This window comes from Lonchura striata, chromosome 4 (genome assembly GCF_046129695.1).
Source record: "Lonchura striata isolate bLonStr1 chromosome 4, bLonStr1.mat, whole genome shotgun sequence".
NCBI classification, from domain to species: Eukaryota; Metazoa; Chordata; class Aves; order Passeriformes; family Estrildidae; genus Lonchura; species Lonchura striata.
In genome coordinates, this window is record NC_134606.1 from 39657329 (window position 1) to 39682233 (window position 24905).

Genomic DNA, 24905 nt, shown 5'->3' on the forward strand with positions numbered 1-24905 from the left:
GGAATCCATATATAAGTAATAGCAAAAGTTTAACTTCATTCAAAACTAACTGTGGAGACTGGATAAAATTGATATATCATCCCAATATATAGGCCTTAAGTACATAGCATGTGTTCTGAGGTAGTGGAAAATAAAAATGGGATTTTAGGAGTATAACATATAGTCCTTGTAGGGAATGGTTTGTGCATTAACAACAAAATATGAATGCTTCAATCTCAACAATCACAATCTCTTTTTAAAAAAAAACTTTGATGATGCAGTATTGTGGTAGAAGAAATGATAGTAGAAAACCACTGAGGTGTTTAAATTTATGGGGATAATTTCAGTTCTTTAGTATGGCATACACAACAGAAATAATTTCAGAGCATGTGTGGGAAAAAATATAACATTGCCACATTTTTTCCCCTTAGAAAAAAAGAGATTTATTTATGAGACAGTACTTCAGGTAGAAATATAACCCAAATGTTGCCTGAAGTTTTGTTAGCTTGTCTTTGTTTTAAATTCACCACGCTTCTTTCACACTTGTTGTTGTGGACAATGATCTGAATGATCAGCTTTGAGCACCTAATTTAGATGCTGGATTCAAAAAGTTAAAAAGTAGGTTTTTCCTACTTACTGTCAATTACAGTCTTTAGGAAGTAACTGAGTGCCTTTTCTGAGATACCTTCTGAAAACTGTTATTTATCAAGCTACTCAACTTTTCTAATTTGGGCTATAACTACATGCCTAAAAATAATGTAGAATATTTAATTTTCCTTCTTCTTTCTCATCTTATGTTGATTTCAGTAGTGTTAAACATATGAGATGGGAACAGCTATTTTTCTTTATCTTATTTCATATATATGGGTCTTATTGATCTCTATGTTAACTTCACCCTTCATTGCATTAGCAGAGACCAGTGTTGTTAAAGCTTGGCTGCCTTTTGTGACTATCTTCCAACATCTCCTATATTTTGTAAATATCTTCCAACATCCACTATATCTATAAGGTAATGGAGGCAGAAGATGTCAATCTATTTTTATAAGATTTCTTTCTTTTACAAAATATTTCTAAGCTAACCACTAGTAGATTGCCTTCAATAAAGCTGAAGGTTCTGCCGGTTACAGGTCAAAAATATTAAAAAGATAATAGGAAAAACCTCTCTAGAGTGCTCCTCCTTGATAGAGAAGGTGAACCCCATCACTACTGGTGGTGTCAGAAGGGCACTGCCGTGTGTCCTCTTTTTAGTTTAGCTGACATCCTCCAGCACAAGTGATCTCATTTCAAGGAGCTGCTGCTGAGACCATAAAAATTCAAAGAATACCAGAAAACAAATCTTCTGAGTGCTTTGTTTAGGCTTTCACAAAATCCTTTAGAAGAGGCTAGGCTGAACTGGGGCGGGGTGCGAGGGGAATGAGTGCCTGCAAGATGCTGTTACATAATAGGATAGTCACTGTCAATGAGTATATTAAGACAGCAGTTAAAACTTTTAATTTCTGGTTCATTGCTAATCATTGATTTTCATTTCAAACTACTGTGTAGCTGCTTTTTGGGTGTTTTTTGGGTTTTTTTTTTGGTGTATTTTATCTCTAAGAAGGCAATGCTTTGAGCTATTTTTGCTTCAAATCCTCATATTGGATTTTCTCTTCTCCACTTTTCAGGGGGAAATATTTCTTGATGCAGAAATTTTAAGTTTTAGGTTGGGTATGGAGCTCAAGATGAGAGAAGCTGAGAAAGACACTTTATTTAAAGAAGTAAGCTTACCAGAAAACACTAGTATTCTGTGTCTGGAGAACAAAATTTTAAAAGCTAATGTTCTATATATCCAATTAACATTATAATAGTAGCTAGGTAGCTATAATTATTTGAATAATACTTCTTGTAACCAAATGATTTATAGTTGATCTCAAACATCACGAGTTCTACTTAATGGTTTGAAAATTGCCCTTTTAAACACATGCTAAGTGGAATTTAAAGATTGCCTTACTAACTAAAAGCGATCTTTCGCTTATATGTTTAAACTCCATTAAAATCACTGAGAAATGTGTGTCTTAGCTAAGCTGTGCATAGAACGCAGACAAAAAGCATCAAGGCCTTCACAGGGAGCAATTTCTGAAACATTTAATAAATACATTTTGAGGTAGTGAAAGCTGTGTCAAAGCTGTACTCTTCTGACATGCTGTTTTTTAAATTAAAACTTCAAATTCTGATGCATTACTTGCTTTATATTGTAGCTTATTTATTTCCAGATTCATTGGACTACTTCCTTTTTTCCTTTTTCCCTTTTCACTTTCTATCTTTATTTCTTCACACCAAATTATATCACACCTTTTTCTGAAATATGTGTGGAATACATGCAAAACTAATTGAAGTTGAAAGTTTTTCCTTGACGATTGAGATTGTTATGCTAATGTTACATTTTTCACATGGATCAAGATAATGGCCATACTAAATTAGAAATTACTTTTCCTCCACTCCTATAATTATTCCCTCAGTTACTTATTGGCATGTCATGATGTATCAGACACTGAACGATTTTTCCTACTGGCTTGGTTAGATGTTTAGATGAAAACTGTGACCCTGAGAGTTAGTCAATAAACTGTCTCAATTTCTTCTCATATAGATGTAAAAGGAATTCTACAGAGAAGCTAATTACTTATAATCCCCTTTTCTATGAATTTAAATTAGAAGTATTTTGTATACCTGTAGAGTCCTCTATTTCTCTCAGGTAAAGTCCAGTGTCCTGTAACTGGATGTTAGAGAATGAAAACTCTGCAATCACTTTCAGAGGAGCTCTCAAGCCTAAATAATCTAAAAAATGTAAAATATTTAAGATTATTTTAATAAAGCAAGAGAAATCTTTAGAAAATATTTTGTGATCTTGTCATCTAAGGAACTTTCTGATATTCATATCAAAGAAGGAAAAAAAGATAAAAGAGATGGTCAAGTGCTACAATGCTATGCTCAGTGATGGGAAGAAGAGGAAACATAAATGATGAACTAGAGGAAATGCTAATGACAAAATTCAAAGCTTGAAGCTAAGATTATTCATTAGATCTGATATTGACCATATCAGCTGGGATGTCTGATATGCGTTTCTTGTATGGTGGGTGAATAAGTAGTTTGTGAAGAGCATGAGCATGGGAGCATGCAGGGGGCAGGTGGCTTCTGCATGCTCTCTGCTGCCTGTGTCCTGAATGTTCTCAAGCCAGGCCCTTTGTGTTTCAGAGCAGCTTCTGCTGGGTGTAAGAAGAGCAATAGGAACATCTGACTCACAGTGTGTTTGGCACTATTGACCAGCCTCTCCCTGCCTCTTGCTAGCCCATACCTTTAACAAGCCCCAGAGGATGGGGATTCAAAAGGCCTAGAATTATTTTGGTTTGTGTCACAGCCCTTATCTTTATTCTGTGAAGAGGCACTGTGAAATTAATGGCTTTTGTGCAGAACTTAGAAGTCTGGAAACATTTTTCTTCAGCTTCTATAAAGTTCAGTTGGACTCATGTGGGACAATGTACTGGGTTGGGAATGACATTCTAGGGACATCAGCCAAGCTTCAGTTATATTTTTGTGTGTTCACTTCTGTAACTCTGTTTTCCTAAACCCAGGCTAGTAAATATAAGTAAGAGATTAAAAACCTTCAATGACAAATTCATCTTGTATTTTCTATGCACTCTGAGCTTCTTGTAAATTTTGCATTGTCTTTATTTCCATACAGTGATACACTCGGTCATTAAGACAAATGGCAGTTTGCTTTGAATCTTCAGGAATGCAGCAAACACTCCTATATACTTTGAATTTTTTAGAATATTTGTAGAATAAAGTTTACTTCATATGTAAGCTTTTTACTTATAAGCAGCTTCTGTGACATCCTTATATTAACATTATTTTTATCTCTTATTTTTCTTTTTTTTTGGTCTCATTTTCATTTGAGGAATATTTTAATCTGTTAAAAAGTCTGTGAGCTTCAGACTTACTATTATTACTAAAATATCTAGATATCTAAAGACATTTGCTTTTTTCCTGAGTGTTCCTGAAAGACAAAGTAGAAACATAGGTTGGAAAGTTTGTTCCCAAGACTAAGCTGTTCAGGACAGAGGATAAGATCTGACTATGAAACTGACTTTCAAAATACTTATTCAAAATAAGTAATAGGAAACTGGAAAAAGTTTCAGAAGACATTAGCAGGAATGACTGAATGACCGAAAGTATTAAATAGCTTAAAAAAGATGAAGGCATATTACAAAATCATCAGGGAATCCTAAGAGTGGATGTGAATAGGCTGCCTTGTATTCCAAGAAAAGAAATGAAAATTATGAAATAAGAAAGCAGGAACAAATTCAGCGCAATCTTTTGTGTTTGACATACAGCAGATCCTGTGAGTAAAAGCTACATAGGATTTCAGCAGCAGACTGTAAATACTAGGGGAAAGCCTATAGGCTTTCTTTTGTTTTAAAGAGGGCTGGGGGAATTAGTTAAAGTGAGCTTTAATCCCACAGAAAAGATCTAGGATGCCTATCTAGCCTCTACAGTGACTTCCACAGGTTAGTTAAAAGATATACTTTTATTTTTTTTTTCTGTTTGATTGTGCCCTAGGTGATCTTAGATTGGTTCTTAAAATATTGGCACATTAATTTAGAAGCACTGGCATTTATTTAATCTTGCCTGATGTTCATATACTTCAAAAGCAAGCATATAAGTCTGTCATTTTACCAGTTTCACTTCTAGAAATATTTAATCTTGCCTTTTTATATAAATCTTAAACACATTATTTAAGTTTGATCATTAGCCATCTTGCAAAAGAAATTAGGGTATGTTAATCTGCATATCAGTCCAGTGTTTTCATTGCAAAAGAACTTTTTTCTAAGATGTATTTACTTTTTTGCTTTGGCTATCAGTTGGCTTCTCTGTTGAAATTCTCAAAAACATCATTATTACACTCTTTCTAAAAGCCTGAATTTCTGCATATAATATCACCCTTAAGGTTGCTGCCAATAAAGTGTCAAGCTTCAGTTATCACTCCAGAAGTATGTTCAACACAAGCTGTATTGTGAAAAGAAATCTGAAAAAATCTTTCAGAACTCAGAGTTTCTGCTTGATCTTAAAACATTTGATAATGCATAGGAATTATTAAATATAGATTACTAATCCATATATCTTCTATATATCTTCCCTTTAGTGCAACACTTAAGAAATTAATATTAAATCCTGAATTCATGCAGAGATAACATTAGTAATTGCACATTCACAGAGTGGTAAAAATCACTGTTTATGGCTGGTGTGCTGCTTCTTTCACCACTTTGTTGGAAAGTGAAGCTCTAATCAATAGAGAATTGGATCTTTTTACTACCCTTTGAAACCACACTAAATTTTAGCACTGTTCCTCTACTCTACTTTCCTCACAGTTCATTTTCCTGAGTTGCATTGCTCATGAGATTTGCAAAACTGCTCTTTTTTTCTCCAATATCTATGCAAGATTTGTCTCAAATATCTCTCTTAAATTCCCGTGTTACCTTAAATTGCTTAAACTAACTGGCATGTGAGGCCAACATATGTAATATCTGATACCAGATCTGCAGAGTGAAGCTAAAGCCAAGATATTTATGAGAACATGCATATAAGAAGCTTAATTTAAAAACTGAACATTCAACATTCCCTGCTTCACTGCTGTTGGTGATATTGTATATCTTTGCAACTAAAGTCTTGAACTCTCTCTTTCTTCCTTTGCATTGAATTCAAACCTTTGAAATGTTGTATGGGACAATGACAATGGGGCAACTCCTGATACAAATATAGACTTGGCTTTTATTGCCTGGCTAAAGATATACTGCAAAGGCATCTTTTACTTTCAGTGTCTAGAACAATTCCAATCTTTGTTTATCAATGCCTTTAATGCTGGGATCGATCTATTAATCAGCTCTAACCTATTATGTATTCTACATTCACATAGTGATGAAGAATTAGTGTTCTCTAGCTAATCTCTGTACAAACTTAATGAAGTTTAAAATTTCTTGTAAGGTCATCACTGCTGTTTGATACCACACAAAGAAATGGTTCTACGGACATCACAGATTTTCACTGGTAGAACATTTTAAAACTTTTAATTTTTCCAATTACGGTGTTGAATCTGTTCAAAGAACCTTTATTAATCTGAAAGCTGCATTCTCAAGTATTTGCTTAGTCACTGAATCTGGCAACCAGCATTGTAGTCTTCTTCCTTGGAGATATTAAAAACATGACTGGATGTGGTCTTGGCCAACCAGCTCAAGGTGGCCCTTCTTGAGCAGGGGAGCAGCACCAGATGATTTCTTATGGTTTCATTCAACCTCAACCATTATGTGGATAAGCATTTCTGAAAAAAAAGCATCCTTACTTATACACAATCATCCTTACTTATACACTGTCATTTTGATTTTGAAGAAACAGAAAGTAATTCATGGTGCTAAAATTCAGCCAGTAATTTCTGGTGCTGTTGAGGAAGAATTGGAGAGATCAGAAGAGGAGAAACAGAAGTAGAGGTCTGGCAAAGTGTAATCAGTGCATAGAGTTCTGCTTGTGCCCCCCTTTCCAACTTGGGCCTGTGGATAGGGCAATGCTATTCACAAGATGGAATATTCTTTGCTCTCCTGCTTTTATGGTACTGTCAGAAAAATTATTGATGTGTTGCTAGCAGTACAAGGATTGTACAGCTATGGTTAAACTCATGTGTCATTTCTGTGCTCAAATAGTCTTTACAAAAATTTTGGGAAAAGGCAAAAAAAATACCACACAATTTTTTTTTGTGATGTTCTAAAATAAATATTGGTAGTGCCTAGTATTGAGGATGGCAAATGTTTTTAAAACTGGAAAAAAACAGATAACAGTAGTGCATAGTGTAGTGACAAAATGGTTGCTTGTACTTAAAAATAAATAAATAATTATTTTTTACTATCAAATTGCTGCTATGGGATATAGAAAATTATTATACAATAAATCAAACTAAATGTTTTGTCACAAACTTATAGTAAATAAAGGAATCCTTTTATTCAGGCTGACATTTCAATGAGAAACGTATTTTTTAAGTTTAGAGTAAGTACAAAGTCTTAAACTACTGAACACTGGTTGGTCTGATGCAAACTTTAAAAAGTTTTAATTAAATAACGTCAGAATTACCAGCAGGTCTTGTGGGAATTTTTTCTGATGGAACATATTGTTGGCCTTTAAAAATCATTAGCAATTGGATACATATAAAAGGCATTGGCATGATATTTGTAATTCCAGTTGGCTAGTATATGGTATACCAACTTAAAAAAGCCATAGCTGCTTTTACAAAATCTGAATATTTTGAAGAAATGCAGGTATGCATAAATGATATTTAATTTCCATTCTTGCTGTAGTAGCTAATAATGGATGGAGTAAGTAAATTTGCAGTGGATAAAACCTGCATTTAAAAGCTTTCTCTTGTGGTTTGCCATTTAGTTTCTTTTAATATAGGATGGTCAGTGGGGTTTACAGTAAACTAAACTAGAAATGTAGTATTGCCTTTTCAGGATTATTTGCTTGCTTTTAGTCTGTAGCACTCTAGTGAAATCTGAGAAATAAAATTGGTTTAAAGAAACTGAAACTTAATCTACTCAGTTGACAGTAGCTACTTGTGGCAAATTGTCAATATCTGTAAATATTTTTTCAACTATATGTTTTCAACTTTCTTTGAATCTAATTAAAGAATATAAGTAATATATTACTAATAAGCAGAATACAAGTAATGAAATGCAACAGCCAATGCTTCCAAATTACATTTCTTAGTAGATTGCTACCTAGATGACTTACAGTTTTTCCCTTTGATTTGTCTCATCTGGTGACAGGAAAACAAAAAAAAAAGCTTCCTGCCACCAGGCTTGTGATGGCAGCTATCATGTTATTATTATGCTTTTAATTTTTTAAGTTATAGTACGAACACATATTAGAAGCAGCCAGAAAATAAGTAGCCATAAGCACTTTCTAAAGAAGAAGACTTGGGCAGTATACTCTGTCAATTTTTTCACAGACAGTAAATAAATAAAATAACATGATTTTGATGAACATTGTATATATTCTATTTACTGCCAGGACTTAGCAGTTTTGAGTTACCTTAGTTAAAAAAAAAAAAGTATACCATTGTAATAGAGAACATTGCAAGCAAAAGATAATAATTTAAAGTTTGACAGAGACCTATAATCAGTGATTCAATTACAGCATTTTTTGTCATGGAATTGCCGATTATACAATGCTCCTTTTGACATAAACTGCAATTAAAGTAGATTAAATTATCAGACTTTATCCTAAGATAAAAAAAAATGACTCATATTTAAATTGATATAGAATGGTCCAAAAAATTCTCCAGCTGAAACTGCTTTTAAAAGATTAATTTCAGAAAATCAAAATAGTTAATTTTTGCCTCTAACTTATTTTTCTTCTTGTTTGGCTCTGAACTTCTCCCTTTTGCTGTCATTGAAATCAGAGCTTTGTTACTGATTACTGATAATAATCTATATGAAATTTATAAAATTTGTATTATTTGAAGTTTTTACTTTTCATGAAGAAACTAGTCTTTCTGTTTGGCCTTAGCAAATGTACTTCTCCTGATACTCATGCAGAGAGTAAGTAAAATTTAATAAACTGGGTGATGAAATCGGATTAGATCCTTTAGCTTTCTCTTTATCTGGAATGATAATATGGATTTAATTTAAAATTGTTGAAAGCTAACAACGGAAATAAAGGAAAGCAGATTATAGCAAAAATAAGTTAAACAATAGCCCTAAGAAATAAGCTAAAATAAAATTATACAAAACTTCCACTCACTAAGATGTTTTATATTTTTGCATGTATTTGTATTGGCTTTGGGTGCAATTAAAGCCTGAACTCTGTATTGCCAGGAAAGTTTGTTTCCCTCAGGGCTGGAACAGATGGTGGAGATTTTTTTTTTCTTCTCACCACTTAGAGACCAAGTCTGCTGAATCTCTGCAAGGAAAAGTATTTATGCCAAAGAAAGCTGCTGATGTTGGCCTTAAAGTAGTAGAATCCATAGCTGTATTCTCTGTAGGGTTGTTACTAAGAATTCTGGTAAAGAGGCAGTGCATTGAAGTTTTGTTATTAGCAGTGTTTAAATACAGATTTGATATTATATACAGATCTGTCTAATAATGTTTGTTTTACAGAATAAAAAAGTACTATTGACTAATAAAACTGCAAGTTTTCACTTAGTATTCAGCCTGTTTGTCAGGATATTTCACTGTTCAAGGAAGAAGCTATGAATTAGCATTTCCCAGTCATCACTTTGATAATTAGAAGAATAAAAATCTAAATGCATGGAGAATAGCAGAAGTGTTGTTAATCATGAGGATTCCATACTCTGAATCCCACCTGGAAAATAAGAAAAAAGCACTCCTGGGATCTAGTAAAACAGCAATCCTTGTATATCACTAAAAAAAAAAATCTGAAAGAGGGAAAAATATCCTTTCAGTGTTAAATACTAATTATGGTCAAGAAGTTTCATTAGTGCTTCTAAATTTAAAACAACTGCTGAATGCATCAGTTCTTTGTTATTTTCCTATTCCATCTTCTCTTTTGTACAAGTCCTTGCCATTCAAACAGAACATAAAGATTTTTATTGGTCCCTTATGATGCAAACTATAGTTGTACAATCATCATTTTAGAATATGAGCTCTGTGTGCTCTTAGATTTGCTGTCGCTTTATCACAATTGTAGAAGCATCTTGAAGTGTATTTGCTTAAGCAGGTGGTGAATGGCCACACTGGGAATATATCTATCTTCTTTACTGTATGATGAAGTTTTAAAGTAGACATTTTATCTATGATAGTTGGAAAAACATACTTTTGTGATAAATCTTGTAGGGAAAAAAAACCCAACAAACTGGTAAAAGAATTAAAAGCCCTGAATTATACTGAGTACATGAAATTGGTATAAATTAGATAGTTGAGTGAACACAAATGACACATACAATATATAAGAATGTGAATGTTTTCTTTCATTTCTACTATATTCCATAATTAATTTTTTTAAAAGTAAATTTAAAATTATGTATTTCAGATTTTAATTTAGAAAAATCCTTAAGTGCTAAGGATTACTGTGGGACAGGGAAACCCTTCTCATTTATAGGGAGTTTCTCTAATACTATCATTTCAGTAATCTCAGGATTTAATTCAATCCTGCCTGTTGAGTTTAATGAAGATTAGGTTAATTCAAATCGGTCAGTTGATGAATATTTCTTATATTGCAAGCATGAAAGATGTAAAAGGGATTCCAAGGAAGAGATTACTGGGGTAGAAGTTTGAAATTAATAAACCATAAAAAATCAATAATATCCAAACCAGGACCACACATGCACCCCCCGCCACCACCCACCCCACAAAATGTGAAAAAATTGTTGAAAACACACTGTTTGTACCAATAGTGTGATGTGAATGTTAAATGTTGTTCTGAAATGGTCTCAGAATTTGCCTGAAACATAAATCCAGTTGATCTGGCAAACATCACAACTGGTGGTAGTTCTTCACTTATATTGGATGGGGTTTACCTACTCTGTATGTTACGGAAATTTACCTCACAGTTTGATTAATTTTTTGAAGATTTTCTTTTATGAATCCTTTAAAATAGTAAAAGGTTTTTGGAAGTATTCTGAAACTCTTGATGCTTTTTAAAAAGTAGAGTTAGACTTGCTTTGCTTATGTCCAGTACTTGTAGAAAATAGGTAGTTGAAAAAACAGGAGATCAGAAGAGGCTCCTGTGACATTTCATGTACTTGTGATGGTTTGGGGCTTTGCTTGTTTTGTCAGGTTTTGGGGTTTTTTTTGTCTCAATACTCCTTATTTGTTCATGAACTTTATTCATTTTTGTGGTTCACAGATAAATGAACATAAATCTTGGTGCAATATGCCTTTAGAGTATTCCTGATATTCTCTTTGTATAACCAACCTATACATTCATATATTACTTTGACATCAATTAATAAATCTCCCACTTCGCTCCAAAAAAAGTGTTGGAAAAAAAAAAAGAAAATAATTGCTTCATTTCTTTAGTTGTTTTACTCTATACACAAGTATTAGTGGTGATGGTAGCAGTGAAGGCATTTTTAAGCCTCGTGGGATGTTGGTGTGCATTTTAATTTGTGCATTTCTTTTTCATGGCGTGAATGATGTGTAGGTGGGGCCAATTTCTGGTGCCTGTTTTGCATGCTTGCATCTGGAAGATGAAAATCTGGGTGTGTAGACTGAGATGGGCTGTTTTCCTGAACAATGCTCTTGTTTGGTTGATCAAAGGGCTGCGACACTAGAGTGCATTGTAGATCCATTTTCCATCTACATGTGCTAAGCATGTTTTCCTGAGTTGTATACAAACTTTTTACAAAACATTTTGGGCCTTGCTTGAAGTTAAAGAAATTTTTAAAATATGAATTGTGGCGCATGATAATCTGATAACACAAAACGTTCATGCAGAGTTCACTTGATGAGGCTTTGGTATTTACAGTATTTAAGTGCTCTTTTATAATGCATAATTTAAGGACTTGAGTTTTCAGCGCAGAATATTGTATAAAATATTATTATTTCTAAAAGACACAGGATAAATCAAGCAAGAGAGCATCTTAATTCACTATCTCTTGTAAAAGTGAATGTACATAAAATTGCAAGTGAAGGTAAGAACTTAATTTTAAAATTGTAACCCTTTTTATTTGCTTATTGGACTGGTGAAAAAGAGGAGTTTCAGTTTGCAAGAAGTTGAATGCAAATGTAACAGAAATTACTTGTGTAAATAAAAACTAACAGGTATATTCTTGGAATATTTTTCCATTGTTACTTTAAAAATATTTTAAATGCCAGTTCTTCTTTTCTAGTTGTAAAAGTGTTAGAAAATGGATGGACAAAGCTTTTTTTTGTGTAGATTCAAGTAGATGCAAGAGTACAAAGCCAGGATGATTAATCCCCACAAAATGTAGGTCTAGTAACTTCCCAGAAATGACATCAGTTTAAATTTATTTGCAATCTTTATTTATGAGGAAGAAAAAAAAAAATAGAGAAAGAAGAGCTTGTTCACACACAAAAAAAAGTATGTATAAAAGATAAGTATGTAGCGTTGAGGGATCTCTTTCATTAAACCAACAGAGTTATTATGCAGGCGATATAGAACAATCACAATTTTGACCAATCAAGACGGAGATAAACTTTTGATAAACTTTGAAAAACAAGTTTTGGTGAAAAGAGAATAGGGTGAATTACTTGGATTGTCTCTTCTAAGTTACACATCTTTACTTCTGGCTTTGCTGTACACTGCTAGGTTGATTGGTCACTTGCAGTGAATTTTTACCTTTTTTTACTTAATTAAAATTGCTGAAAGACTGAGAAACTGAGATACTAAAATGGACATAAGAGTAGAGTCAGTTCTTGAAAAAAAAATCAAAACCAATCCACAAAGTAAAACTCAACACAAGAACACTCAACAAGGAAAAGAAGCTGTCAGGCTGGAATTCCTGTCAAAATAAATTGTAAAAAAATGATTCTACAGGCATTTCACCATTTTCCTTGGCATATAAATGTTGGCTACTCCAGTCTGTGAATTGGCTGTCCTTGTTGTCTCCAGTCTCTCAGTCTTAAGGAGCTCAGTGGTACTCAGACATGCTATAAAGATCTCTTCTGATCTAAGGTGTCAGAAAAATAGAAAGTTATCAATGTGCAAGTAAAAGACTGTATCATTATCTCATTATTTTTACTGCATTTCTCACTTATTGCTTTCCAAACTTCAGTAAAGTACGAAGGTTCTTTTAACTTGATGAAATGTACCTCAACCAATTGACTTTCATAGAGCACAACTCATTCTGAATACTCTAAAAGTATTTCTGAATGCTGAAATGAGGCTATACACAATTTGGTGTGCTTACTTCAACAAATCATTATGTTTTGAAGTTCAAATTAGCACATTCCTAACATTAGATTATTACTGTCTGCACTCTTTAAATACCACTACAATGTGACTCTGAGAATAATGGCTTGGGCCTCTGCAATATAGATGCTATTACAGTTGCCAGAGAAGTGAATTGTGTTCTTCCCTTTAAATTCTTGTGCTTATTGGTAATGGCGGAATAGTGGTGTTCAGCGGAGTGTGTAGGCTCAGGTTGAGCTAATACTACTTTGTTACAGAACACAGGGATAGAGATTTCCTGAGGAATTCAATTTCCTGTTGACTTTATATGTCTCAGTCTACTGGTATTTTTTGGGTGGGTATATTTTGTGGGTTTTGCTTCCTGTAAGACCATCATAACTTGGAGAACTTTCCTGCATGAATGATTCAGAGGGGTTTATTTTCTCTCTGAAGGGGATGCACATCTATTATATGAAACCTTCATCTTCCTTTGTATTTTAGATAATAAAATACAGAAGAGATACTCACTGAGTCTGGCAATTTTGCTGTTCTGCTTTGTTTTGCATTTTGAAAACTGCATCACTGAGTTTTTTTCCTCTTTTACGTGACAGGTGTGACAGCTGAGACAAATTGCTGTCACACCTTTCAGTTACTAAGTATTCCGAAACTGCTTGGTCTTTCTTCAAGTGTCCTTGGTCAATGTTTTTTCAAGGTTCAACTATTCTTTCTTGTCTCCATTATATCTCGGTGTCTGTAGAAGTAATTGTAAATATCTGTTTGGTAAAAAAGTAACTTTCCAAATGAAGGATTTATTTAATGGAACCTTGATGGGTTTTCATTGTGCTACTGAGATTGAGTTATCATCTGTTTTGAATCTCTGCAGGGAGTATTTTCATCAGTGTGAACACTAAATGACCGGTTCAGACTTGCCTATGGGAAAAAGTTCCTTGATTACTTGATAATCCTCTCTGCTGATAATAAAAATTGTTTTGCTCTGGGCAGCATTTTTAAATGTCCTGGTGATCTGAATTTTTTTGACTGCTAATAAGGTGCAGGAAGAGACATCAAGTAGCTTTGGGATACGTTTCAAAGTACAGGAATTTAATAGTGTTTTAACTGCATTTGCAGGCAATAGCACCATTTTCTTAATAGCACCATTTTCTTAAAGGTAGAATCTTCTCAACTGAACTATTTTCATTTTCTTCCACTGATATCCAGTATCAACTCTCAAATACATCTCATACCATTATGACAGTCATAGCAATTCAGACAGTCTAATAAACATACAATTATTTTCTTAATTCACAATTTTAAAGCAATGTATGTACACAGTCTTCCACACAGTTTTTATGGGCTAATTGATAAATTTGTGTATGTATCTGTAGGCTTTTTGCTGTCTTAATATACTTTGAGAGTGCACGATAATTTGCTTTTGATTGCAAATCCAAAAATGTTTTCATTTTTATTGAGTTGCTATTAAACAAAAAAGGGAAAAAGTTACATTTCTGATAAATTATCTGGTACAAAAAAGTAATAAAATATCTGTGGCTAAAGTAACATAGTTTGTGTATAGATACACATACAGTGGTACTTCTAAAAGGATATGACAGTGTGGCATTTCTGATTTAAGGCCTAATACAAGGGCCATGTCAGTCTTTCAGCTGATTTCTGTAGGTACTTGACCAACTCAGCATTGTGTTAAACAACTAAGAACGCTAACCAGTTTAAATGGCTGAGTTAACTTTACCTTGTATCATCAATTTGTGAGCTGGACATTGTGTACAAAGGGTCAGGCAAGAGATAAACTCTGTAGGGAACTGCTACTGTGTCATGGAAACAAAATTATTTGCATTTGCTGGTGCATAATAACTCATGAACTTTTTATGAAAGCACAATATTTCTTTCAACTCGATTTCTTCTGCTGGGAATGGGAACTGAGTTCAGTGGTCTACCTGAAGTAACATTCTGCCTGAAGTAGCATCACTATTATGATTCTGTTCCACTTTATTTGCTAATAGACAATAATAGAAATTTTACTTGTCTGGTGGAGTAATATTAGTAGTAGTCAATATGTAGCATGGCCAACAAAAGACAAAGTTGCTGGGGGAGTGTCTGTGTGTGTGCACTCACTCTCCCCCTCTCTTCCTGTCCCTTTCTCCCTTTTTCACAGAATCACAGGATGGTTTGGGTTGGAAGGGACCTTAAAGGTCATCTAGTTCCAACCCTCCTGCCAGGGGCAGGGGTGCCACCCACTATATTAGGTTACTCAAAACTCCATCCAGCATGACCTTGGGCACTTCTGATGGCAGATAGGTGTCACGTCCTCGTGTCACTGAGCAGGTCTGCTTTTGTTCTGTCACTCTTTGGAGCACACTTTATACACTACAAACCCCACTGCTGAGGATAGTCTTCCTGTAGTTGTTAAATCAGATAGCAGCTACCAACCACCTCTACAAAGTGAACATGAGGCCATCAAGTGCCTGTTTTTACCAGTGTGTACTTTTCCAGAGTGGGCTTAAAAATGCCATATTTAAATATATAAGCCAAATTAAATATCTGAAGTTATCTGAAGAAGTGTGCAGGAAAAATCAGTGCTGCTGTGTACTATATGGAATTCTAATGGTGAACTACTAAATGATTTCTAGTTTGGAAATAGTAAGTTTGTACTCATTTAAAAAAAAGCCTGAATTATGAACAATTTTTGATGAGACAGGTACTCAGCATGGTAGAGTACTCACATGTTCTAAGAAGAAAGGATTAATACCTCACTAGCCATACTGAGAACAATGTCCAGCAGGGGGAAAAGAGACTGAAAATGAAGTGTGAGAATGAATGTCAATGATGGATGAGAGGAAAAATCCCTTAAGAAATATAATCAGAGTTTTATCAGGAGGAATGGATGAACCTGTGACTTAGGCAATTCTAATGCAAGTAGTTGTAAAATAATATATCTCTGTAAATCAATACGAAGGAAGAAAAAAGCATAAGGTTTAAATTTAGAAAAATAGGGAAGTAAGACATTATAAAGCAAATAATTTCAGATATGCTGATTGCAACCTGCAGTGCAGTTTGTTCAGTGAACACAGCATCCACGCCTTGGGCAAGGAAAGGGATTTTGGAATCTCACGAAAAATGTTATCTTACACTATAGCTTGTAATTGATATAGAGAGTTGTTCTATATTTAAAACAGATCTTTGAAAGATCCATTTCTGAACTCTGAATCCTTCATGTGATCTTTCAAAAAGAAGGAATAATGCTATTTTGACTGAACAGTTGAGAACAGTAATGATGGAGGTATCCAGAATGTCCCTTGGCACATCAATGAATATAAGATCCAAGAGGAAAAGCAATTGTAGGAAAATTACATGAGATCTTTAACTGAATAGCCAGTCACTCTCTGTACACTACCATAATACTTAAACTGGAATTTCTAATTTATGTGCTAGTGATTCTTTAAAAAAATTAATTATATAAAATTCCCTTGTGTTCCTATCATATTTAACATAAAGAATTTCTGAAAGTATAGTCTACTTTTGTGCAGAGCTGGTTTGATGCTGGATGGCAAAACAGACTTTGAAAATGGAATACAATTTTTTATGCTTTTCACTGTAATTTAGACAAGAGAGAAGTAGGTGTGGTCACAATTGCTGAATAATTTTTATATGGAAGCTACTGTTGTTCAAGCATAAAAAATACTAGGCTGACCTTTTTTGAAATAATTTTAATTTTATGCATGGAAGAATATTGTTAGAATTGTTTTCAGGAAATAGACAAATATATGACAAATATTTGACTAACAAGTGCAAGATATGCAAAGAATATTTTGCCAACACCCATTTCATATTTTGTGGTACATTATGCAAGGTGAAATTGTTAACTTTTGTAGTTCAAGTTAATGATTCTCATAATTTCTAAATCGTTTATGAGCTGCAAATAGCCATGATGAGTTGGCTGAAGTTTCATTTTATAAATTTGAAGATACTATTTGACTTGAACTGGTGATCAGATGCTTGGATTTTGCTTGCTTAGTGGTTTATGACCTGAAGAATATTACTTAGCTGATGTTTCCATATGGAGTATATTTTTTTTTCATCACAGCAGACCTAAAGAAGGTTAAAAAATGAATGTGCATAGGTTATGTGATGATGTCACAAAGAATGATTATAAAATGTGTTTGCAGATAGCAGTAGGAATAGCATTGCATAGGAAGTTTAATTCTGTGTTTTCTGCTTAGCAATACAGTCTACCTTACTATTTCAGACACATTGTTATATGTGTTTTCTGTCATTTTTGTGCTTTAGAAAGAAAGCTCTGAATTTTGTGTGCAGTCTCCTTTTTTTAGTCCTTTTCAAAAATTTGCTTAGTTTTGTCTGAACTTATTGGTTAACTTCTGCTGTTGCATGCTTAGTGGGAGTTAAATTTGGCACAAGATAATCTCCAAAGATTTAATCTGAACAGAATGTCCTGAAATCCTGAGATGGAAAGTTTGCACAGATACCTATTTTGTTATTAAGTTCCTGCTGGAATTTAATTAGAATCGAGAACAAAGGAGTAGGTACCTGTGCTGCTACTCACAGCAGTATAGAATTACGGAATGTTTTGGATGGGAAGGGACCTTAACATCAATTAGTTCCAGCTGCCCTGCCATGGGAAGGATGCCATTCATGAGACCAGGTTGCTCAGGAGCCCATCCAACTTGGCCCTAAGCACAGAATCACAGAATGTGCTGAGTTGGAAGGGACTCACAATGTTCATCAAAGTCCAACTCCTGGCCCTGCATGGGACAGCTCCAGGAACCGCACCATGTGCCTGAGAATGTTGTCCAGACAATTTATTGAACAACATCAGTCTTGGCACTGTGACTGGGGAGCCTGTTCCAGCACCTAGCCACGCTTTGGGTAAAAAACTATCATAATATTTAACCTAAACCTCCCTTGACACAACTTCAGGTCATTCCTGCATGTCATGTCACTGGTCACCACAGAGAAGAGATCAGTGCCAAGTTGTAGACTGGGATGAGGTCTCCCCTCAGTCTCCTTTCTCTTGTTCACTCAGGAGAACCCTGTCCCTAATCCTAACCCTTCACCATTATTGTTGCCCTTCTTTGCACATTCTTTAATAGTTAATGACATTTTATATTGTGTGTAAAACTGCACACAAGATCCAGGATGAGTGCAGAACAGAGCAGGACAGTCCCCTCCCTTGCCTGGCTGGTGATGCTGTGCCTGATGCACCCCAGGACAGGGTTGGCCCTCCTGGCTGCCAGGGCACAATCACTCAAGTTCAATTTACCATTGACCAGGATCACTAGGATTGTTCCTGCAGTGCTGCCCTCCAACCTCTCACACCCCAGTCTGTTTGTACATCCAGGGATTGCCCCTCCACAATCACTCTGCACAACCTGTTCAGTGCTTCACCATAGTGAAGAATTCATAGTGAGTAATTTCTTCTTAACATCCAATCTAAACCTGTCATCACAGTTTAAAACCGTTGTCCTTTTCCTTGTCTCTATCTGGCTGTATACAAAGTCATTCTCTATAATTTCTATAAAAACCATATAATTTGCAAGTATTCCTTTCAATGTGATGGCTAAAATAGATACAGCATTAATAGTTCTGATAGATCCCCATCCTCAGTGACAAAATTCTCATGTCTAGGTTTGTTTTTTTTTTTTGTTTTGTTTTTGTTTTTTTTTTTTATTTTCCCTTTTATGGGTATAATCCTATTAAAATATCTATAAAAAGAAATGTGTATACATTGGGAAAGTGATACAGTTGATGTTCCTTTAACAATAATGGCTATTTAAAGTACCATGGTGTTGACTTTTTGGTGGTAGTTTTTTTGGCTTGGGCTTTTTGTTGGTTGATTTGGTTTGTTTTTATTCCTCTTTTTCTACTAATGTGCTTGGGAAAACTAGCTTGCAATGACAGCTGTTCTATACACAGCATATTATGTATCTGTCCTGTGAGAGTAGCCATTAAATTTCTCTTAGTATCAACTAGATAAAACGTTAGTCTGCTCCACATTCTAGGTTTAAAGATTTTAATTATTTAATACTTTTTTTCTAATAATATTGCAAATATTCTATACTTTAAAATTTGCAACTTACAAATATGTAATAAAACCTATGGAAGTTAGGATTGTAGGGAATTAGTTGTTGGATTTATTTTTTTTTTTTATTAATTGCTTTCTGTTAAGAATTAATAACTGACTGTAAGACAAGTTCATGTTCCTTCTTTTGGTCAATACACACATATTAATTTCAGTAGGATAAACCCAGTTCAGTGCGTAGAGTCATTATTTAAAGTGTCATAAATGTGATTTTTGGGGTTTTATACAGTAGAAGATAGGTTTTCTGTTTTCAGACATGTAAATATTACTGAGAGATTTTTTGGATTACCCAAAATGTATTTCCCCTAATGGATCCATCACTGCAGTGGGATTTTCCAGGGTGTTGGCTCTGTCTCCTGGCTTGCAGTAGGAGTCACAGAAAGCTGACTCAGCTGAAGTCACTCAGTGTTTCCTCCTTGGCTTTATATGGCCAGTGAATTTCATTACAGAGAGAAGGAAAGAAGTTGTAAGGAGGCCAAAGTAATACCAGGTATTACATCACTTGTTTCAATGTCAATTGGCATCACTCCATAAGGCCTTAATGCATTCTATGTCCTTACCTTACATCATCAGTTTACAGGAGTTGAAATTAGATCTTTATGACTTAAATCTAATCTTCAGTGTTGGAGGAAATTAGTTTTGAAATTATTATGTGTTTTCTGGGCAGAGACTATGGCTTTGGTCACAAGGGCTTGTATGAGGGGCTAGAAAAATATTATTTATTAACTTTTTAATTGATACTGGCTCAGAAAACTCTTGCAGGAAAGAAGTATTTTGGTATAATAGCCTTGTAATATTTGCAATGAAGTTGCCCTCCATTTCATTGGTTTATGGTTTGGATTTTTTTCAGTTCATTTTGAAAAAGGTTTTTGTCAAAAAACATTGTCTAGCAGGAACACTGACTGTATATAAACTTCACAACAAGTTATTTATTTCTAGCAATATGTAGCTACATGTTGAATGCAATAAATTTGTAAATTCTTTGGAACAATGAACTTCTTTAGAATTGGCATGATGGAACCTTGTTTCACTTCTGACTTATGATAAATGAAATGCTTATTGACACTGAAATTAATAGTTGATTTTATTTTAAATGTTGAAACGACTGAAAAACTTCTTGGAAATTATCAAGAATATAATTTGATATAAACTAATCTATTTTGTCTTATCTAGGCTTATTTTATGCATACCTGTCCTCAGACTAAAAGATAACAAATGGTAGAATGTTGTTTTGCTTCAACAATTTCAAGCTGAAGCAAAGAAATTTCATTTTCAATTCCATTCTTTGAATGAGACATATAATTTGTGGCATGACTATACCCTGCTTCATTGGGGATTTTCAAGCTAATGAAAGAATTTTTCTATGCCAAATCTTGCATTAAAAATTTTTCTAAGATACACTGGGAAATGGTCCACTCAGAATGCAGCTAATTGGATCTCTTTTACTTGTCTTACTGTTGCTGTTCTCCTTTATTTATTTATTATTATTAATGCAGTATTGTATAGTAATTAGCTTTCAGCATCTCAAACTCTATTGGACTTGGGCAACATATGTACATAATTTTCAAAGTAAATATTCTAGTTCTCTTTCCTAATAGAGAAATGTTGTCACATAGGATTTTGATTCTGGTGTTTATTTTGGTGTTTCAATAGATTTCCATGAATAATTGTGGAAAATTACATTTAAACAGCAACAGGAAATAGTTTAAGGTTAAAATCTATGGTGATAGTGGAAGAAGTGTGTTGGAAAGATTCATTTAAACAAATAATGGTAGAAGAAAATGTGTTCATAAGGCATGACAATCAAAAAATACTCAAGGTATGAGATTTAGGTAGACCAGCAAGAACTAGACAATTGCATAGTAACCCTCATAGTAACCACACTTTTCCTCCAATCCCTGCCAATTCCACCCCAATCCCTTAGAGAATAAGGTCTGTGTTTGCTTGTTTTATTTCATTGTCCCTCTAGAATTGTAGTTTAACATTTCAATGCAAAAAAATAAGTATGTGCATTTCTTTAGAGAGGATCTGAGAGCTTTTTGCTGCCAAAGTATGTTACTGTCACAAATATCCTGAGCTAAATTGCTTGGAATCCATCTGGCATAGAGTCAGAATTTTGTTTTTCTGTGTATTTCACCTGTAGGGACTGCTTCTGCTAGATGTATTCAGAGATGTTGAAGCAGCTATAAATTTTATTGAAATGTCGGTGTCCCTCTTGGATTCATCACATGGTGGGGAACAAGAATCAGGTGCCCCATCTGCATCATTTGGGGTGTAGACTACCTCAAGAATTGTAGCTCACAACATTTGTTAAGTTTGAAGGTTCACCTATTCTGTTAAGGCCTTTGTGACAGTCAGTGGGTCAGAAATAGTCTCTAGGTTGCTAGTTGGAGCACTAATGTGGGAGGATCACATCCTAATCCTTATTCCAGGTACTGTTTTATCTACAGAAGTTCAATTGAAGAGAAAGGTAGATTTTTCATAATACTCTCAATTCTCATAGCTGAAAAATCTTCCTGGAGATGTGGCATTGTAAAGAGAATAATTTGTCTAAAGAAAGTTTCAAGTTTTTAATTTTTTTTCCTACATCTATGAATGTCTCAATTGGAAGAAATATTCCCCACTGTTTTATTTCTTAAAGCTGCTCTCCATTTCTGGATGCTTTGTGACTCTAAGGGCTTTTGTAAACAGAATCTACATTAATTTGGAGAATTTAATACTGATTTGAAATGGTGTAACTAAGGGCAAAATGTGGTCCCAAAAGTGCTTTGATATGAATGTGGTGGTTATGATAGAGTCTCTCAAAATTCCTTAACTATGGCTATTAGAGCTAAAAACTTTAGGGATACGGTTAGCTGGCTTGCCATAATTAAAGCAATTTCTTATTGTAATCTGCCTTTAGTCAGGCATACCTGAGAGCTGAAATTAACCTTTTAAAAATTCTCATCTTTCATGCCTGAGAGGCCCTTGAAGTGTGAGTGTATTGGAATGACTTTTTTGCTTATTTTATTCTGCAGTAGTGATTTTTTTTCTTTTCATGTTGAGTTTTTGTTTAAGTCAGCTTTCTCTTAAGTATGTCTTTTGTATATATACATTTGAGTTCAGATAATTCTGTAATTACTTACAGAATAAAATGGACTTCACTTGTTAGAAAGCTAGATTTTGATTTTGATTATTTTTATAATAGCTCTATTCTCATTTACAGTTTATTATAAATATTTGCTGTTACTGATAGTAGAATTTCCAGTCAGAATACCCTAAAATAGACACCTGCTGTTGAAAAACATTTTTGTAGAAATAGGTACTACAGACACAAAATACTAAACAGTAGAAGTCCTGAGATACCATTTCTCAGCAATTCAATTGATACTTTTTTTAGGAATTTCTGGTATTCATGCTCTCTCATAGCTTTTTGCACTGGTTTCCTTTCCTCAGGCATTAATACATCACTATTTCCTGCTATATCCTAATTTTGTCCCTGTCCTGTGTGCCTCTTGGCTTCTTTAAGTGTTTAAAGTCCTGGACTATCCTAGCTCTAAATTTTCATGAGAAGCTTTTCACAGTGTCATAGAGAGATAATTGCACTAAGTAAGAACATTTACTCTAGTCTTAGAATATTTTCCCATTCAGTTAAATGTTTTATTTTTGTAAACTTTAATGTTTACAAAATGTTGAGGAGTTTTTGTTTGCTTGTTTGTTTGTTTTTGTTTCCTATGGCAATTAAATCTTCAACAATATAATTTAACCTTACTGTTCTATTTGTATTTTTTGGGTCTTTTTGGTCCTTGCTGAGGACAGTAATTCATATTTAGTTCACCTAAATCTTGTAACATAAAGTTCTCTCAGGCGTTAAAGTTCTTTACTGTTCTTCAAATCTTTTTTTAATTTCCTGGTGATATGCCCAGAACTTAATATGCTGTGCCAGAAGCAACTGTGGAAGTGCAGGATACCAAGTGCTGAAACACTGTTGTATTTATCTTTTCATATGCACAGCTTAGTGCAGCAAAGGCATTTTGCAACCAGTTCATATCAGTAAAATATATTGTTTTTCTTAACTCTCCTGATTTTGTGTTTCTCTGAAATTTTTTTCTTTTTCTTCAAAAACGTTTCCAAATTATTTTTCCCAGTATAATGCAATTTTATTGTCTTCAGGTTGTGTTGTGAAAATCTTTGTCTATTGATATTGCTTTATCTCTGGTATGATTTATGTATTTCTTCAGCTTATTATTTATTGAATCTTCTGGTTATTACTAAGGATGCTGAGTGCTAGGCCTAGTAAAGTTCTCTATATCATCCTAGATGGGGCTGTTAACTATTCAATAAACACCATGGCTTAAAACTTTTTCGAGTGTAGATTATTGAGATTTTCTTCCCCTATGAATTCTAATAAGGATGAATTAAGTTTGTAACTGTGCTAAATCACTCACTGAAATAGGAAAAGTTTTCATACATTAGATAGCTTTGTTTACCTTTTATCTGTGCTCCTCTGAATAACATGGAAATTCAATCAGAAATCATACTTCAAAATTGGATGACTGTTTTCTTCCCTGTGGATTGACATAGGGTTTTTTACCCCTCCTTTTTAAAATTAACATTTGATATTGCTTTCTAATACTACTTTCTCATATTACAAATTGCAGCCTACAAAACTAGGCTGGGTTTGATACTAATGACAGAACATATTTTTTAGATCTCTTTCTGTAAAGTGAACAAGCATATGATTGCACCAGTTCTAGGAAAATAAACCATGAAGACTTCCTCTCTACCAGTGTTGTATGTCCCCTCTCATAATATGCAAAGTATAGTTTTCAAGACTCTAAGTAGTAATTTATTCAGAATTTAGCTTCATTTTTCATCACTAAAGATACATACATAAGAGTTTCCAAGGTATAAGATATTTATTTACAGATAAGTGGGTAAGTCCAGTCTAGAAAATTCAACTTAGACACTTTCCTGTGAGAATAATGAGCTTTCTTTTCTTCTTTCCCTCACCTCTTCAATCTTTTGTGGGGATAGGTGGAAAGAAGGCATTACTGAAAAGCCATCTCAGGAAAGGAACATACCCTGTAAAATGGCTTCCAAGTACAAAGTTTTGATTTTTATCTGAAGGTGTAAAACTCTCTAATATATTATACTGAGTCAGAAGTGCTAACTGTTTGTTTGAGCTTGAGCATTTTTTAACCTGAGCATTGTCTGTATTGCAGATTTAATGACATGGATTAGCACTGGTTCTTTTAATATATTATTTGATTAATTATATCCATTGAAGTCAAATTAAGTTCAAACTAAATAACTTTAGCTTACATTTAAACTTTATGATGTCCTAAATAGTTTAACTATGTCTTCAATATTTCAAATATTTTATTTATTTTTTACGAAAAAAACTAGAAGCAGGTAATGTGTGTTAGTTACCATGTTGCCCCTCTGTAGCTTGGCTGGATTTCTCAGGTCCATGAAGATTTCTTCTGCATGCTTGCTCATAGCTGAAGAAACAGTGCAATATAACCCCTCACTTAGGAAGAATAAAGGACATATTTGTCCATAAGTTTCATAGCTTTTTCCTAGAATGTAAAAGTAAAAATAGAAGCTTAATTTTTGGTTATTGGCTCTTCAAATTTTTTTCTTTCTGGCCCATCTGTCATACAGTCATTCCCTTGTCATGTAATAGTACCTCACCTGGGTGCAACTGTTCCAGTCTATTCCTCTTATAACTGTGTTCTGATCAAAGCTGCCAGTGTTCCCTTATTTCCTTTATAGCTCCTATCCACTTTGTCTCATCAGTAGGACATTTTTTCCTTTATTATGTCTGGACAAAAAAAATCCTGGAATAACAATGCTGCAATGCAAAGATCAATTCTAGATCTCTTCCCATAATGCCCTTCAGGAAAAGCAATTGGGCATGGGGAGGGATTAATTCCTTTGTGGT

General features: G+C 34.0%; 1 protein-coding gene across 4 annotated transcripts in view; it reads left to right on the forward strand.

Moving 5' to 3' along the window:
- The window catches only part of FSTL5 (follistatin like 5), a 365217-nt gene that overhangs the window by 180287 nt on the left and 160025 nt on the right, over nt 1-24905 (forward strand). The gene's annotated exons all lie outside the window — the stretch shown is intronic.